This window comes from Siphateles boraxobius, unplaced genomic scaffold (assembly GCF_051911475.1).
Source record: "Siphateles boraxobius isolate OS27281-9 unplaced genomic scaffold, OSU_SipBor_1 130, whole genome shotgun sequence".
Taxonomy (NCBI): domain Eukaryota; kingdom Metazoa; phylum Chordata; class Actinopteri; order Cypriniformes; family Leuciscidae; genus Siphateles; species Siphateles boraxobius.
Genome location: NW_027508734.1, coordinates 24,818,862 through 24,839,209, shown reverse-complemented (window position 1 = coordinate 24,839,209; position 20,348 = coordinate 24,818,862).

The window sequence follows — 20,348 nt, the reverse complement described above, 5'->3', positions numbered from 1 at the left end:
TAGAGAGCGATATAATTGCTCTTCACACGCACATTAACTGAAATTTAAAACTGTTAAAAGGCTCAAACTAATGCATAAATAAAGAAATATATGTATATCTTACTTTTGTGCTTTGAACTTTTCAATGCGACGCGCTGCACGCCGTGACTCCATGTTGCTTCGAGCGCATCATTCTGCGCACGGGAAGCGCATAAGGTTTCGTGCCGCTCTGAATTGGAGCCTTTCATATTACAATACTTTTGCGCAATGGCAGTTTATTGATAGCCTTAGTTGTTCCGTCCAATCTATGTATCATATGTTGCTGATTCATTAAAAAGTTGCGCTTAAAATTTTAAAATAAATGTATTTTAATTATATAGTATATATTTTGTCTGTATTGCTTTACAAAGTAAGGAAAATAATGTTTAAGTCAAGCTTTGATGCCTTTAACAAAAGAATAATTCCAGTCTCTTCCCCACAGTGAGGCATACAGATACAGTTTATTAGGTAATTTGGCACTGTTTTTTTAATTATTATTTTAGTATTGGATCGGATCGGTATCGGCCAATACTGAGTCCCAGGTATCGGAATCGGTATCTGTTGCATCTCTGTCTTAATCAAATAAACACACGGACACACTCTTTTGATTCTCCACCGTCCTTTTCTTTTACTCCTCTTTTCTTCAATGTTTTACACCCCTTTTCTTTTCCAGGCCACAGCGCCTTCTAGTGACAACCCCTTGAAACAACGCCAGTAATACTGATACATTACATCCCCCCTTTTCTTGGATATAAAACCACATCATTTAACTGAACATGTTTAGGACTAATTCTATATTAACTCACTGAACATATCTTGAACCCCCTTTTTTTTTTAACAATTCTCAAAATATTTATATACTTGCCATTTTCCCAGGTGTCTGGGATTCGAACAAACACTCTAACATCTATGGCATTTACCTTTTAGTCTATGACATAATCAGACAACCTCTCAGGCAATCGTCGGGTCCTTTGGGGTCTATCAGGTTTTGGTGTATTTGGGAAATCAGCCTTAGGATAATTAGGATTTTGATCATGAGAATTAGAGTCAGGACAATAGCTGTTTGTGCTCTGATCTGTCTGTTCACGTTCAGTTCCCACCTCAGCTGTTTTGTTGGTGTTGAATCTTTTAACATGAGTGGTGTTTCGCGTGTATCTCGCCCCAGTTGGCGATTCCACAGTCACCTGATTTCCAGTTCTGCTCACGACCTGGTGTGGAATTGGGTTGAATGGAGTTGTGAATTTATCCATCTTTTCTTGCTGCACAAGCACTGTGTCACCGACATTTACTTTTGAGTACTGCGCCCCTCGACGTTCATCTGCATACTTCTTTGCTTTTGCTTTTTGTTCTGCATCCCTATCGCATACTTGCTGATCTTTGCATGCCGCTGAAAGGTTGGGCAACTTTCCTCGAATCTTTCTGTTAAAAAGCAACTCGGCTGGGCTTTTTCCTGTTGTGGTATGTTCTATACTCCTATACACAGTGACATATTTCCTCAGCTCTTTTTTCCAATCAAGTCCCTCAGCCTGTGCAATTCGAATTCTTTTCATTAAAGAGGAGTTTTGGCGTTCCACCTCCCCGTTAGCCTGAGCCCATTTGGGAGTAGTTTTCACATGTTCAATGCCATTGTTCTCACAAAACGCACCAAACTGTTCAGATTTGAACTGAGGTCCTTGATCTGACCGACATGTCACAGGTAAGCCGTGTCTACTAAATATAGACTCCAGGCTGTCTATAATTTTCTCTGATACTGTTGACATCAACACATCATATTCGTAGTAGCGACTATAATAATCCACCACGACAAGTATGGAGTGACCAGTTGGGAGTGGTCCTAACAGATCTATGGCCACATCCTGCCAGGGTCCATCTGGTAGTGGCGTTGGTCTTAGTGGTTCAGGTGCATCCGGCCTGGATACCACCTGGCACCCGTGACATGATTTACAGTACTTTTCTGCGGCTTTATCCATACCCGGCCACCACACTTTAGACCGGAGATGTTGTTTAGTGCCCACAATTCCTAAATGTCCTTCGTGCGCTAGTGCTAATGCCCTGAGTTGTAACGCTTTTGGCATCACTATCCGTGTTCCACGGAGGACCAAATGGCCAATACAGCACAACTCGTTGGCTATTGGAGCATATGCTTTACAGTTCTCAAAATGTCCACTGTTGACTGCAAAACGCACCTCTTTCAACTCCATGTCGCTCTCAGAGGCCCTCTCGACTTCTCTAGTGGTTAAAGCATTAGGAGTTGCACTCACTGCAATAAATCTAACATATTCCTCTGAATTGTGGTTGTGTCTCTCAGTTTTTGCTGCTTCCCCCAGTAATCTTGACAGCGAATCTGCAATGTTCTGGCTGCCCGGTAAGTACGTGACCCTGAAATTGTATGGCTGTAGTCGGAGTACCCATCGTTCTATACGTGCACAGGGTTTAGAGCGGGGGCTGTATATGGCCTCTAGCGGTTTGTGGTCAGTGACCAGCTCAAATTCTCGGCCATAAATGTAAGCATGTAGTCTCTCACATGCCCACACGAGAGCCAGTGCCTCCTTTTCTGTCTGTGAATATCTACGTTCACAGTCCGTTAAGCAGTGACTCACATAGCATATTGGCACTGTCTCCCCTTTTTGGATCTGAACTAAGACAGCTCCCAGCCCCACTGGGCTCGCATCCGCGATCACTTTGGTTGGTGCACATTTATCAAAATAGGCTAGCGTGCCTGCTCTGGCCAGTTCTTCTTTTAGCGCCTTGAACGATTGTCTTTGTTCTGGCCCAAACTCAAAGTATGTCCCTTTTTTGGTCAAGCGTCTTAGTGGCTCAGACAAGGTTGCAAACTGCGGGATGAATCTGCTGCTGTAGCCAACCAGACCTAGGAAACTCCTAACCTCTGAAGACGTCTTTGGTTCTCTTGCCTCCCTTACAGCTCGCACTCTCTCCTCTGTCGGACCGATTCCTTTCTCAGACAAAAGAATTCCCATGAATATCAGTTTGCCCATGTTGAACTGGCACTTCTCAGAGTTTAATGTCAATCCTCGTTCGCTCAGCCTTTTAATTACTGCATGTAAACGTTGATCGTGCGTTTCTTGGTCACAAGCATGAACAATGACATCATCTGAGATATTTTCTACACCCTCGATTCCTGCTAAGGCTTTGGCAATCTCGTGTTGATACTGTTAGCTGGCGGAGGATACACCAAAGATCAGCCTTTTATAACGATATACGCCATTATGCACCGCAAATGTAGTGATCTCTCTTGATTCAGGGCTGAGCTCCAGCTGGTGGTAACCCCACTTTAAATCCAGCTTGCTGAATATAGTTGAGCCATTAACGCCTTGAAGAATTTCATCCACTGTCGGGATGGGGTAACGTTCCCTCACTATAGCACGGTTAGCCTGCCTCATGTCCAGACACAATCTTATCTCTGAGTTGGCCTTTGGCACAATGACAACAGGGTTCACCCATGGTGTGGGACCACTGACGGGTTCAATGATGTCCATGTCCATTAGCTCCTTTATTCTCTGCTCTACTGCTCTTCTGAGATTAAATGGAATGCGTCTGAGTGGCTGTGCTACTGGCTTTACACTCTGGTCTATGTGTAAGGTAACTTGGTTGGTGTTTAACTTACCAACCCCACTGAACACTTCTGGATATTTTTGTTGCAGTGCTTGCTTTATTCCCATCACAGCAGAGATGTCAGCGCCTATTTTCAATACTCCCAGCTTAGTAGCAGTCTCTCTTCCCAAAAGTGGTTCTCCTTTCCCTCTTATCACAATGAATTCAGCCTGCTCCGTTTTATTGGATATGTTCACCTCACATGTGAATGCACCCTTGACTGTTAGAGGTTGGTTGGAAGAGTATGTGTAGAGCTTTCTTTCAGCTTCAGGTACATATGACTTGCATTTAATTTTACTCTGTTTGAGATCCTCCCAGGTATCTTCATCAATTACATTATTTGTGGCACCTGAGTCGATTAACAGTGTTAGTTTTACTCCGCCCACAAGGAAAGTCAACCTCTCTGACATAGTATTCTCTTGGATAACAAATGCATAATCAGCTTCCTCCACATTATTTACACGATTTTTTCTTTGGTGTTTCGTGCGACACATCTTGGAAAAATGGTCTCTTCCGTTGCATTTATGACATACTTGACCCCGTGCAGGACATATTTGGTCTCTGGCTAAATGGTCCTTGTGTCCACATCTGTAACATTTCCTATCTACTTTTTCGTCTGTTCTCTCTGCAGGTCTGTTTCTGGTGTATCCTTTCTCTTTTTTGTCTCTTTTTTGCACAATTCGATTAACAGCACCTGTTTCAGGTTTCAATGACATCACTGACATCTGCTCTTCAATTCTCTCACACTGTGACGCTAATTCCACTGAACGAGCGAGCGTTAGATTTGGACCTTCCTCTAATAATTTCCGACGAACATAATCTGACATGCATTTGCTGAGAATAGCATCTCTTATCTGATTGTCTGTGTCTGTTTGAAACCCACAGTCTTTTGCAGCTTGCCTCAGGCGAGTAGCAAATTGTTGTATCGTCTCACCTGTTTTCTGTGTCAACATGTGAAAAGCTTGTCGGGCAAATGCTGCGTTGACTCGAGGCACGAAATAAGAATTCAAAGCGGTCACTGCAGCGTCATAGTCAGTAACCTCCCCCGTGTTTTCCAGAGTTGAAAAGACATCTTGTACATCTGGTCCCGCGAGGTGCAGCATTAAAGCTCTCCTCCGTTGTTTAGTCGCGTCCGACACATCCCCTGTGATGATGAGTCCTTTCCCATCAGCAAACAATTCGAAAGACTTCAGCCATCGCGTCCATCTCGGTCCTAGCGTGGCTGGGTCCGAAAAACAGTCAAAGTTCTGGATCCCACTTTTCTCTGTCATTTTTCCGGTTCACAATTTTAGATGTATTAATTTTTTATAGTTTATCCTCGTCGCCAGTGTTGCATCTCTGTCTTAATCAAATAAACACACGGACACACTCTTTTGATTCTCCACCGTCCTTTTCTTTTACTCCTCTTTTCTTCAATGTTTTACACCCCTTTTCTTTTCCAGGCCACAGCGCCTTCTAGTGACAACCCCTTGAAACAACGCCAGTAATACTGATACATTACAGTATCGGAGGCAAAAAAAGCGGATCGTGCCACCCCTAAACAAAACTTGCAAACTAACGTTAGTGAAGCGGCCAGAGTGATCGTTCTGCCTTCACCTAAGCTCCGCCTACAAAAAAAACGTCACCATGTTTACCAACTGTAAAGGGGTCTATATGAAGACCTGGAGAGAATATATTTCTTGTTTTTCACAGCCAATATGATTCTTATAAGTGGTTGAATTTGACAGTGAGAAAAATTCCACTGAAAAATAGTAACAAGTAACTTGGCAACTTCGCAATAGATTTTCCATTTTTGGGTTCAATGCCCTCTGTAAGAAGACCATCATCATTAACGCCATGGACAACTCCTGTCCTGGAGGGCCACTGTCCTGGACAGTTTAGCTATATCCTTAATCGCCCAAGCTGTCAATCACACAGCGTGAGTCTATTTGGACACTTGCCAAATCTCATTATGAAATCAATGACGCTGTTACACTGCACAACAAAGCTCTTACTGTATTTACATCGTGTTTGCATTATTATTTAGTGAAACTATTTGTGAGAGTGATGATGTGATCACTTAATTCAAGTGATCAACAGACTGTCTGTCATCTGCTCAATGCTCATCACTGCAACCTTTCATGTGATGGAATAGATCTAAATATAATGCTTTAATCAGAACTTTTCACGATTCATTAATCTCGATGGCTGTAATGGTAAAAACTTTGTAGAAGTATTTAAGAGATTTCCACATTTAATTCTAATGCTAATGCTGTCAGCCAATCACAGCAGTGGGCGTTTACACTGAATTCTCACAGCAGACACGCCCCTTAAAAGTTCATATCAGACGCTAAAATCAGGCTTGGAAAAATGCCTTTTATTTCCAAATTAGCCTATTACAATTTTTGATGTAAAGAAATCATACTAAACTATAAGGGCACCCCAGGAAACATTATACAATAATAAAATAATCCATTCATGACCCCTTTAACGCGTCTTGACTGCCATACAGTCTGACATTAATAACAACTGAGATCTTACAGTGTGACATGGCTTGCAGCAATGTTCATGTTTGTACAGTCTGACAAGCAACAATCGTAAAGGACTATTATAAATCGCAGTGTGCACCCGGCTTAAGGTTACTTAAGTGAGCGCAATAGCTTTGTGTCAGTATGCTTTGTTTCCTTGCTAATACACCTCATTAGTACAATATACTAAAAGAATGCAGCACTTAAAATATGCTTTAAGGGACATGACACACTAAATGGAATTGCAGCTGATTCACTTTGTGTGGGAGTTTTCAAATAGCTGCTGATATAACAAAAGGGCCCTCTTGACTTGTGCTGGGCATCAACATTATCACTTGCATAAACTGATGCCTCCAGCCTTCAATAACAATAATGTTTGACTCTATGATACAAAATATTTCTATAATAAAACTAATATGTTAAAGGATAGTGATATAATATAATAATTGTATTCTCTATGTTATATTTATGTGTGCTGTATAGTAAAATAATGTTGTTTTTTTTAAAAAAGTCACGTCTTATAGGCTTATATGAGAATGGATAATAATTTACCCCTTTTTTTTAGACAACTTTCCACTGAGGATGAGAGGTTGTGCCACTTTGCACTCTGTTTCTTTAACAAGGAGCTGGCTCAAGCCCTGCTGTGTTAAGCTCATTTAAAGAGCACAGTGACCCTGGCTGGAACTCACATGGAACATGAGCCCATTCAGTGTAATACAAAACACCCCAACACAATTTGGCCACCAGAAGAACAAAAGAAAGCATTGCTAGAGCCGATGTATAAACAGCCAATGTTTCATCAATAACTGGAAATTTGCAAGGTTGCTTTCCTAGAAGAGGAGACTCAATGGTCAGGGGACGTTGCCCTAATGTCGGATGAAAGGGACTAATAATAATCATTATCCAGAGTCTGAGACATCAAATGCATGTTAAAAATATATCCGAGGCCTGGGCTGAATTCATCAAAAAACAAAGCATTCCTTGGGTTATATAATTATTTGTTTTTATTATTTACTTTTTTTCCAACGAGCAGCTAAATGTTTTCAACTGATGTGGTGAGAATGTGGTTCCCCAAGAGGGATTTTTCTGGCATGGATTGTGCTGTGTGGTAAATGTTGTGTTGAGAAGCCAAGGACTTTGTAATCTTTGAATACACGGAGTCTGTACTTACTGTAGGTAAGTGGACATGTCTCATTCTGGTCTGTTTACTTCCTGTAACATTAAAAGTTGAATATTGTTGACCTGAATTGTCCTCCATACCGGTTCTTTTTGACCTATGGATATCCTCATTTTATAAATTATATAAAAATTATTAGTGGCAAGTGTTGGCTCTGCTTGTCCACATAATTTTGTTTGTATTTGGCCAAGCTTGACAGGTAGACAGAGGACTTTCTCTTAGAATTGCAAACAGTTCATTTTGCCCATTGTAGCCCAGCTGCAGCAGCTGAGTAGACTTCAGCATGTATTTGAAGGCAGATCATGTTTTTAGACAAATGTTTTACTTTAACCCATGCAAGCTGAAGCACAGATGGTAGCCTACAGATTGAAGAATACATTGTTTGAAGTTCACACACAGATACCATAAGGTGACGAGTAGGCATGTGTGTGTCAGTGCACATTGGATGTGTATTAGGGCTTCCTGGGATCAGGAGATTTCACAGAAAGGAGGAGGCATGTGTGGACAGGTTCACTGACCTGTTTTTCTTTATTTCGATAATGTAATGGAAATATGTTTTTATAAGATTTAGTAGGCTATAAATTATGGAAAGTTATGACAGGCCACTTTACATGCACAACTTTTGTTTCAATCGGACTGAATTAATTCCGATTGATGAATCTGAATGTAGTGTTTAGACGAACGCTATGTGAACATGTGATCGGGTTGATGTGCGCGTTTGTATGTCACAAGCTTCGAATCGGAATAGATTTTTTGACATGCGCACACTGCTCGAATATACAGAGTTTCCCGCTGTTTGCGCATACTAACTATTCTCCTACATTGGATCTTTATTTGTTTTATACAGCAAACTTAATATGTATCCATTAATGGTCATAATTTGGAGTAAATAAGCATGTGAACCATTGTGCCGTGCTGCCGTAGAGGTTTATTTATACCTTAAATAAAATGTAAGGTACACAGGTTAGCATATGTTATGTAATTTTGAGGTTTCACTCTTTCTGAAATGTACAGAAGGTGTGTGTGTGTGTGTGTGTGTGTGTGTGTGTGTGTGTGTGTGTGTGTGTGTGTGTGTGTGTGTGTGCGTGCGTGCGTGCGTGCGTGCGTGCGTGTACGTGTGTGTGCGTGTATCTGTGAAAGCCACACAGATACAGATTGCAAAAAATCCACTCAGCCAATGAGGGGGTTGTTGGAAGTAGATTCTTATAAAGGAAATGATCAGTGTTCCATTTCACAGCCAAGAAAACCAGCACATGGTGTGAAAAGTAATGCATTAAGCATCATGAGCACATTTGAATCCTCTGACTTCTGCCAAAGACATAATGGAGGCAGACACCATGTGCTGAAAGCATTGTCTTATTTTCAATCCTCATCAACATGAGATATAAGGTATAAAGAATGCTGTTCAATATATCATAGATGTTAAGTATTGGCAAGATGCTTTACAGATAATTTATGTAAAACAGGAGAGCAGTGTTTTTTGGTGTACATTTAGAATAAGTGCACTCTTAAAAAAGGTCCTTTATTGGCATCAATGGTTTTAAGTGTCACAGATTCACCAGTCTCCACCATAACTCCCCCTCATTCAGAACCCATTCACTAGAGTATTGCTCACTGCCACCTGTCAGCAATCACCCTATAAACAGGCACTCTGCACACAGTCATTTGTCTGGTCTTGACTTGGACTGCAGATTACGATCCTGCCTCACCTGTGATTACTTTCCTCCTGTGATTCTCATCCTCCATGTTCCTGTATTCCTTCATCTGTTCTTCAACTCTAGCATCCCTCCAGCATTTCATCTGTTCCTGTAAAACAAAGACAGATTTTAAATTACAGATTATTCTCTTATCTAATGGAAACTTAAAGGAATAGTTCACTCAAATGAAAATTCAGTCAATTACTCACCCTCAAGTTGTTCCAAACCTGTATGAATTTCTTTCCTCTGCTGAACACAAAATATCATATTTTGTGGTGAAGTAAACTATCTTTTTTTTTTGAGTAAACTATCCCTTTAAGGTGTGTGTGGACTTACTCTCCATTTGAAGTCTCTAACTTGTTATTCCTGCAATACCAAGAACTGCATCATTCTATAAGCATTTACTATTGTCTGTGATCATCACTTACTTGTCATATTGCTGTTCAATAAAGCACTCTTGTCACTCATTTAATTTTATATTTAACAATATTATTATAACATTATTTTCCTGTTATCTCTGTAAAGCTGCTTTGAAACAATCTGTATTGTAAAAAGCGCTATATGAATAAAGGTGCACTTGACTGCTCTCTGAAAGGTTCTTTGGGGTACCCAAAATGGTAAATCTATGGCATTGCTGTGAGGGTTTTTTAAAGGGGTTGATACTTCAAATAGAGAGTAAGTCCACACACACCTTAAAGGGATTGTTCACTCAAAAATTCTTTCTTCTGCTGCACACAAAAGATTATATTTTGAAGAATATCAGTAACCAAACAGTTGATGGCTCGCTTTTGGAACCTTTATTTTTAAAAGTGTATGCTGTGCTTTGTTCTACTAGGGAAATTTAATAACTTGGCTCTTAATTTGTTCCAGTTTAACCCCGATAAGGCATAATTGAATGGATCAGGTCTTATGCTGCCCAAAGCTCTGAGGATCCAAAGCTTAAAAGATTTGTTGCTTGTTTATGATTTAATTTCTGTCACGTAAAAACACAAACGTAACAGATTGTTCCTGAGCTAAAATCCGTTTCAGCAGAAAAGGCCATGAGAAAAATTGTCAGAGTACAAACATTCCTTAAGCATCAGCAGGTGTTTGTGTTTTCCAGAAATCTGTGAGTATGTTTGGCGGATTTAATTTGGGCAATGTTTTTGTTCAAAAGGATAAAGGGTGGATTACAACTCACCAATGACTAGCACATGTTACACCAAAACCACAAACTGCAGTCAAGTGCCAGCATGCCTTGTAGAACAGGGTATCTATCTACCTGTCTGTCTTTCTGTCTGTCTACCGTCTGTCTACCGTCTGTCTGTCTGTTTATCTATCTATCTATCTATCTATCTATCTATCTATCTATCTATCTATCTATCTATCTATCTATCTATCTATCTATCTATCTATCTATCTCTCTCTCTCTCTATGTATATATATATATATATATATATATACTTATATACATCTTTCTTTCATTTAATGATTTTAGAACTCCATTCAAAAATGTTGTGAAACAACATCAATATTTGTTAAAAGCATAACATTAAAAGCATATATAAGCTATAAGCACTGGCACCCACTTAGCATCTTTATTTAAAAGTATTATTTAATTAAATAAAAATGTATTAAAACTATTTAAATATAACTGTGGGTAGTTCAAGGAGTAGTAAATAGGTCATAGTGGCTTAGCTGATTAAAAAGTTGAGAACTCATTTTAGTAAATTAAGCAGTGAAACATGATTTGTAATCATCTCATTATTTGTAATTATCCAACATGAGTAAAATCCATCAGGCTTTAAGCCAAAATCACTTTCAAAATACAGTGTACTGAATTGTACAGAAGAGAGCAGGTATAACAAATAGTATACAGCAATGTAGTAATAGTGCTTAACATATGATTTTACAGAGTTAGGGACCAATTAGATGAAGTCAGTTGCATCTTTAAAATAATTCATTTAAAATGTGTTTAAATGGGTAACTGATTTTTTTTATAAAATATTACTACGGCTTTTATATTTGGATGTTTTTCTGTCAAATCACCCGGTTGTACCTAACAGCTCTGTTCCCAGATTTGTTTTGTGTGTAAGCCTGTGCCTTGGGATTTATCCCTTTTCGGATTTTGTACATATTTTTGCACTGTGTGCTTAACTCACTTTACTTACTGATGTTTTTTAACTTAGGCCAATTACTATACTGTACATTTACACATTACCAGATTCATATCGGAGTCACGAAGACTTGTTTGCATATGCCTAAATACTCACACTTCTATATTGTGCAGAATCTCTTTCTATCATGTTTACTGTACATGATTCCCATCATGTTCTAACCGAATAACAATAAGAGGGAAAAAATTTTGACAACATTGGTTGTCAAAACATTGGACAAATTGAGAGATAGAGATTTAAAAGCTGATATAGAAGCACAAAAATTACAGCAGAGGTTGAAAGTGAGAAAATAAACCAGAACAGTGGGGATGGAAAGAAGATGAAAATGGAGCAGAGATAAAGTAATGAGGAATGGAAAAAAGAATGTGTGAAAGAGAACGTTCAGTACAGAATGTGTTGCCGTTGCAGATTGTCTCACATTTATGCGTTAGCGTGACTTTTGTGTTCGTATTTGTAAGCTAATTTATTTTTGTGTATTATTGTGTATGTGTGAGTTTGTGTGTGCGTGGGAAGGGGGTTTGCAGAATGTATGAGTTGTGTTGTGTTTGGCAGATGTCCAATATTTACTCTGTCTCAGCAGTATATGTCTGACAAGAACACACTGTCCTTGGAAAGATTTTTTTTCCACATCTCTCTCTCTCACACACACACACACTTCTTTTCTTTCTTTGAGTTTGAGATGAGCAGGGAGCTGAATCAAGCCTTTGTTCTTAGTCTAAGACACTAAAGAAGATTATCTATATATGTGTCTTTTCTCTCTGTGTTTCTTAGTAGCAAAAGCTCCTACAACCAGAAGGTGAACAACTTTGAAAAGTAAAATCTAATCTATTTCAACAACAAAAAGGACTCCTAGATCACAGTCCTCTACATTTCATGGTTGATCCATTTGATTTGTTCAATTTCCATTTGGTTTAATAAGCACTTTATTTAGCTAATATCATAATTCTTTAAAGCTGCTTGTAATGTTTTGGAGCTTTGCATGAAAAATAAGCAAAACTCATTTTTTTAAAAAAGTATTTAAAAGTATTTTTAAAATTAGTTTTTTCCTTCTTTTTTAAAAACATTTTTACTGTCTCACTCAGACGAGACTCCAGTCATTTTAGTAGCCTAATAAAAGCTGTTTTACATATTAAAGGTTGGATCATGAAGTCCATCATATTGAAGTAACATCACCAGCCGAATATTTCCTTTATCTTGGTAACCCAATCTAATTTCGGAACAATGTTGTAAAGTAAAACAAAGCTCTCTTCATCAAATATATTTACCAGCAAAGTAAGTTGATTACAATATATTCAATCCAAGGTCATCTAAGCACTCGTTTCTCACACATTAGACTGTTAGTGTCTGCTCTAGAACACATTGTAGTTTATTAACAGAAAGATTATGCTTCAGGGCAAACCAAAATCATTCACTTTTGCAAATAATGTCCCATATTATTGAAAATACAAGGTAATAAATGACTGGTTATATATGCTTGCTTCAAATAAGTGCGTTTTTAGCTAATGGTCAATTTATTATTGCAGATTTGCATTTCCCCAGCATGTTGATGTCATTTTACAAATATTATAGTATGAGGAGAACTAGGTCTATAACTATATGTGAAAAACTGGCAAAATATTTTAAAGGAAAAACTCAATGATGTAACCAGACAAAAATCCTGATGGGGTTATGTAAGATGTCATTCAGGTATTCTGAAACATTCTCAACCTGAATGATAGTGTCACACATTTTTTTTTAGTTTATTGTAAAACAATACAAAGCTTCTTTTTGTCAAATAGATACATATTTGTTAAAGGGCTCTATAGGAATCGACTTCATAAGGAAGAAAGGTTTGGGTAAAGGTGGCATATTAGTTTAGCCAGCTATACTGGTAAAAATAAACGTTCCAAAAAGGGGGTTTGTATTGTAAAAACCATTATGTCTATTGAAAATCTGCATATTGATATAAAAGTGTGTGTGTGTGTGTGTGTGTGTGTGTGTGTGTGTGTGTGTGTGTGTGTGTGTGTGTGTGTGTGTGTGTGTGTGTGTGTGTGTGTGTGTGTGTGTGTGTGTGTGTGTGTGTGTGTGTGTGTGTCTGTATGTGAATCACACCTGCTCAACTGATAGCAACATTATCTGGTGGACAGGACTTGAGAGAAGAGATTTTAGTTAGGAATGTCTTGCCTGTATAGGTCCTCTTTCCCATTCAGGCCCCTCAAAAAGAAAGAAGACTTGCATAATGGCTTTTTTGCAAATTCAGCAAAATGGAAACAAGATATTTAAAACGAGACAAAACGGTTCCTTCCTTTCCACTTTTCTTTTTCTTTTTGTGTGCTTATGTGCTGATGAAACTGATTTCAAAATACATATTATGGTTCATTGAACTTCATAATGTACATGATGTTTTTGGTAAAAGCAATATGAAAATTAAAATAAAGGCAAATAATTGAAATATTACAGTTATTTTTTTACAATCACTTTGGCACTAATATCAGATGATGTAACTATCAATTGAAACAACTGATCAAAATAATAAGTAAATGTTGCATTACTCCTAATGCATAGTTTTAACAATATTATGAAAGTTTCAGGATAACAAGATGCAATGACACCAATTACTGTGGATCATCAGCCAGTTGATCTACATTATCAATGGATGTAATATTTCATCATCATTCATTTTCATACACTGTCTATGGTCCCGTGTTCATGTTTTTAGATTTGACATGGAGACATGTTTATGTTTTTGATCTGTATGGAGCTCCTTGTAATGAGAACCTGTTTCGGAATCCATGAGAAAGGGTTGACCTAAATATAGAAGTTCAGTTATCAATCCGTTGTTATACTTTTTACAGTAAGCCAGATGAGGAACAATGCAGTTGCAGTTTTACTGTACTGTTTTTTTTTTCTTTTCTTTTTTGTAGCTAAATAGTTTTGCTTTGACTCAAAGAAGCTTATGTTGTAATTTCATTGTATTACATCAATACTGTACATTTCAGAATTTTTTTCAATGATTCCACTGTCTGTAGTATTCTCTCAACTAGCCTTGTTACAGTGATGTATTTACGTGTAGTACGTGAAATTGTTGGTATCTTGTACGTTGATCTATTTTGTGAAAAATTGTCTATTTAAACCAATGATTCAAGTGCAATTTTCTTTAAAAATATGAATGCAAAATATAATGTTTGAATAATGACACCAAGGTTCGGAAATTAGTGCCAAAGTTATTGTACAAAATGAGTGAACATTAAAGCGTTGTCAGCCATGGCCTTCATGCTTGTTCAGTCAGGACTGTTCAAAGTGTCCTGAACTCTTCTGGAGATCTGGGATAGCCAGGTTGAGGAATGGTTTTGATCTTGACCCCATTTAAATGGCCTTAAGAGTGGACCATTGACCCCCGCCCTTTGGGTAGCTTCAGTTACACTCTGCTAAGGCCAATTCACACTGCATTGACAGATGCCAAATAACAGCAACAAACACTTCACCGGGTTTTGTCAGATTAGTGTTACCCCTGTCTGTGTTGGTTGGCACTTGTTTTTGTGAATGTTTAATTGCCGTTTGTCGGGTCGTGGAATGTCTGAGAAGTGACATCTGATGATTGTCCACGTTGTGAATTGGCCTTTACTATGAGTGAGGATGTTATCTTGAATCCATGCTAGTGATAACACCTCTAAACCCTTGTATCAGAGAACATCTCGGTTACGTATGGTAACCCTCGTTCCCAGAGGAGGGAACGGAGACGTACGTCAGAAGTGATTCTGACGAATGGGGATCTCGCTCGAGAGCCTATCTACTTGGAGTGTAACTAAACGAGCCAATGCACACTGGCATGGGATAATTGCATCAGCTACTGTGCATCGTGGCGCGAGTATATAATGAGCATGTTTTTTCCACCGAGGAGCCGGACTTGTCACTCGGCCGTACAGCGGAAGCTCAGCAACTGTGGCGCGGGGACGTACTACGTCAGATCACTATTACGTATGTCAGAAGTGATTCTGACGAATGGGGATATCTACCAAAACACCACTGTTGCTGGCTCCTGTTGCTGCTCCTGGCTTGACCGCAGTGTTGGGCAGAAAGTAGAAGCTCTAAGCAGAGAAGGTCAGTCACTGTTGTTCCGTAAGACCCACTCAGTGTGATTTATGGGATAACGCTGGGAAAGCGTGCCCTTGAGGAAGGGGATGCTGCAGAAGCCACATCCTACCCTGGAGGGAGGCACTGTGACGGTACACATATGGACTAACCAATTAGAGTAGTGCAACATATAGTATACGTGAAGATACCGGCTCTACACGGAGGCTATAGAATCTAGTGAACGTGTTAGGTGTCACCCAGTCTGCAGCTCTACTTATATCTATCATTGATGCACCTTGAGCCAGCGCCCAGGAGGAAGCAACTTCTAGTTGAGTGTGCTTGCAACCCGAACGGGCAAGGCATTTCCTGGGAATGATACGCCAAGACAATAGCGTCCACTATCCAGTGGGCTAACCTCTGCTTGGAGACAGTCGTTCCCTTCTGCTGGACTCTGTAACAGATGAAGAGCTGATCTGAGGTGCTGAAGCTTTGCGTTCTGTCCATGTATAACCGCAAGGAGCGGACAGGACAGAGAAAAGCTAGGGCTGGGTCTGCCTCCTCCAAAGGCAGCGCTTGCAGGTTAACTAACTGGTCCCTGAAGGGTGTAGTAGGAACCTTGGGCACGTATCCAGGCCGGGGTCTCAGGACAACGTGAGAGTTGGCCGAACCAAATTCTAGTCGCGATTCGTCAACCGGAAATGCTTGCATGTCCCCTACCCTCTTGATGGAAGCCAGAGCAGTCAGTAGCACTGTCTTTAGTGGCAGGATCTTTAACTCAGCTGACTGCAGTGGTTCGAAGCGTAGGCTGTCGTGAGAGCTAGTCGGCTGCACAATTGAGCACCTCAGATGCTTCTGACTCCATAGGAGGAGATGGAGGGCGAATTGCGACATGCGGTGGGAGAGTAGACCACCTTGACGGTTGATGTACGCAACGGTCGCAGTGCTGAGTCACGCTGTCTGGTTGACCGAGTCCAGCTCCATACCGACATAAGAGATCCTCTGCACAGGGGCGAGTTTGTCCCATTTGACCCGAACTGGCTGAGGTGACGGAGCACAATGTCCCTGTGTTCGCACAACTGATCTCGAGACTGAGCCATAATCAGCCAGTCGTCGAGATAGTTGAGAATACGAACACTGCGTTCTCGGAGCGGAACAATGACTGCCTCTTACCTTACCTCAACATTTACCTGGTTCCATGGTGGGGGAGAAGGTGCGTGGGAAGGCTTGGTGTCGCTCCTAGACCACTAACATGGGCCCTCGCCCAACCCAGGGAGCGTGCAGTGACTTTGGTCCGTCACTGTACGCAGTTCCTGCATAACCCCTGGTTCGACCGATATCTGATCATCCGGTGGAGCTCCATCCGGTGGAAAAAACGACTGGGACTGCCGCGGACGGCCCAGCCTGCTCTCTTGGAGGCTCCACGTTTTGGGGCGTTACAGAGGAGTGAGGGACCCGAGGAGGTTGACTCGGTGGGTTACCTCTCACTGTGATCCTCAGGTCACCAAGGCTATTAACTGAAGTAGGCCTCTTCTGCTGGGCAGAAGAAGCACTAGATCGGGGAATAAGCGAAGGGGCTCCACCTCTTTCGAGGTATCGGAGTCTCGACCGTAACGCAATGGGAACATGAGTCATCCATGAGTGCCATTTTAGCGTGCCTATAGCCCAAGCATGTGATACAGCGATCATGACAGTAAACCGGAGTGCACAGGGAGATAGCCGCGGCTACACACAGGGGATAGTGCAATCTTGTGTGAGCACTCTCTTTGGACATGCCCTCCAAACCAACAAAGCTGTGAAAACAGCTTTTTGCTCTAAACTGGGGATACACAGGAGAGATTGCGACCAGCACCGTCCACGCTGTCACACAAACAGAGATTCTTCTCGCAGAGACTCAAAGACACACTCAGTAGATCTTGCAGGAGACAAGAACAGCTTACACCGTCAGGCTCAAAAGTGAAAAACAAATGTGCGATGCACCTGCCGCTCATTATATGCTTGCGCCGCGATGCACAGCAGCTGGTGCTATTATCGCATGCCAATGTGCATTGACTCATTTAGTTACACTCGAAGTAGATAGGCTCTTCCAATTCATCAGAATAGTGAGCTGACGAAGGGGAACCTGCTTCTGCAGAGCATTACTCTGGCTTCATTTCTGCCTCTGTCATAATATTTAATTAATGCTATTTAAAGTTAATCAGATTATGGCGATGGAAAGAGATTATGAAATATTGAAGTATGTAATACTCTGAGAGATGGTGTTGATTTGGTCATGCACAAAGGAAGCAAATATGTGAACAATGAGTTTATTCTAGATTTTAGGGGTATTCTGTGAAAGGGTTACTGTCTCCTCACGTTGACCTCAGGATTTTGGAGATTGACAGTAGAAACAACTTGATCTTGCTGTTCTGTGTATTACATTGAGTTCCAGCCAAAAATGATTTGCTGTTTAATGTTTGTATGTGGCCATTTTTTCAACAAGAAGATGATATAAGCCGGGTCACAGCCATTTTTCACTGCTTAAAGACCTCAAAAATGGTTAGACAAATGCAGTTGACCTAACAGGAATTGCTGGGTGGTCTATAAATCTATAGGCAACCATATTGTTGGAGACATTGGGTTTAATGCATTTTTGTATATCTGTCAAGAAGTTTGAAGCCAGGTGCATCCTATGGGGCAATCACTCTTGATGTTTTGATATTCCTGGTTGATAATGCTCCCATATGAACTCTAAACAAATGCAAACGTGTTCATTAACAGCATGATAATGTCATTTAGAGAGTTACTTAGAGAGTGCTGAATCTCAGAGAGCTTAGTAGAATTTCACATCCTCCATCCATCCAGGAACTACAGGCTTTTCTTATTGCAAGTAGTGCAATATCTCACGATACACAGCATTTATATGACGGCATTCCATCAAGGACTGTACTGTAGTTGAGGGTCATTGATACTAATATATTGGCTTTCTGTTATTTTGTCCTACCCCTTTACCTTGAAATAAAGAAAACAGAAGCCCAACAATCAAACACACTTTTTTGTAAAAAAAAAAAAGAAAAATTCATCCAACTACATTTAAAGGTGCAGTGTGTGATTTTTAACAACATCTAGCGGTTCGGTTGCGAGTTGCACTTAGGGCTCAGCCCACTGCTCACCCCTCCCTTCGAAGAAGCTACGGTGGCTAAAACTGTACAAACATATCGTCGTCTGAGACAGCAGAGAATAGCCAGAGTAAGCCAAGAGTGTGTAACAATTGTCACTGTTTCTGTACCACAGTCCATTATAAACCATGGATCCATGGATAAAGTCCATGGATAAAGTTTACAAAGCCATAGTCAGGTGAGGATCAAGGGTCTTAATATATAATATAACAATAGTAATCAGCTGATTGTCTCACAAACGTAATCAGCACATTTCACCCCACATAGCAAACCATAACAAAAGCGAGGGAGAAGAACCACATGAAACTATATGCAACTATATATTTTTTCTAACAGGGTAGTAAAAGTTTAGCTGGCTAATATGAGCTTTTACTGTGGCTGAGCTGGTTAAAGCGTAAAGCCTTGTTTAAACTCGACACGTCCGTATGAGCCCAAAGGTGCGGGCGGCAAAAATGGCATGATTGTAATAGCGCGCGCGCCTCCGCATCACCTAGACACCATTTACTACACACAATAGGCTTTTTTTCTCTGATTTTGAAAACTCTTCGCGATCGACTTAAAATGCTTCCAAGATCGATTTGCCGACCGCGATCGACGGGTTGGTGATTCCTGTAACGTTGTTTTACGGTCAACGACAAGAGTAATAATCAGCTGTCTCACGAACGTAACCAGCACATTTATCCCCACATAGCAAAGCCATAACAGCGAGGGAGAAGAACGAAGTTACATGAAACAATCCAACTACATATTTTACACCACTGACAAGGGAAAAGTCACTACTCACGGTGTTTATGGCTAGCTTCTAGCTTTCTGCTGCTTCTCTTTCAAGGTAGTGATGAAACGCGCTCTGTAGCGCTGTTTGTTCGCTGTCGGCTACGGTAGAAACATGACGAAACAATATGTCGACCTTTATAGAAGGGGGTGCCCACGGTTATGTAGATATAAATGTCTCATTCTAAGGTACTAAAAACATTACGGTTTATTAAGTAAGTTCTTTATACACCACTGAAAACATAGTTATGGATGTCGTATTGCATTTTTGTTAATAGATACTCAAAATTTTTACACATTGCACCTTTAAGCAAATCATATACTTCTGTTATTATAATTTTTTTTACAGTTCTTTCTGAAATATGTTCTGTTTTGTGAAGTAAGCCATTCAGTTTGTTGTGTGCTCACCTCAGGCCAGAACATTCCCTCCAGAAGGTTTTACAGCTCTCTATCGCCCCCCATGGACACATAGTTATAAACTTGAGGAGGAATATCAATACTGTGGCCTTGTACCTCAGATATGTAAAAGCATATCAACACTGCACTTGTTCATGCAGGTGCATGTTTAGAATTAATTTCCCCCTTTATGCCTAAGTACTAACACTATTTTTTCCACATCTAAAGTGCAGAACTCACATGCAATTTGTAATCCTAAACTAATATAATACTGCCTCATTAGGCATTCTGTACCTATAATCATTTTCTTATATTGTCTCAGGTGGAAAATATTGAAACAATCAAAATGATAAAAGTTAGTCCTCGTGCCAAAGGCTTACATAAGAATGAGTATCATGCGATGTGATCACTGTATGGCAATGTCATGTAGCGTGTGTGGCACAGGATTTACTAGTGGTGGTATTGATGAATGGCAATATGTTCTGTGACCTCTAAAGGTAATTCACCTCAAGGCCAAGGAACACTGTGTCACAGCACCAAAGCAGTTATGTGCAGGAAACATTTTAACTACTACTAAGGCTTAGAGATGAATAATGGGTTTGGAGTTTGTTTTGTCTGAGCTGGGTGAAGCAGGAGCTGTGTAATTTCTTATTGTGTACTGTACTGTCATGTGTAATTAGACAAACTCAACGTGAATAACTTCCGAGGGAGGGATGAAATGTAGAGAAAGAGAGATGGAAAGAAACAAACAGAGCTTATAACCTACTTCACACACGTTCTAAAGAAAGATGTGTGTAAACGACAGA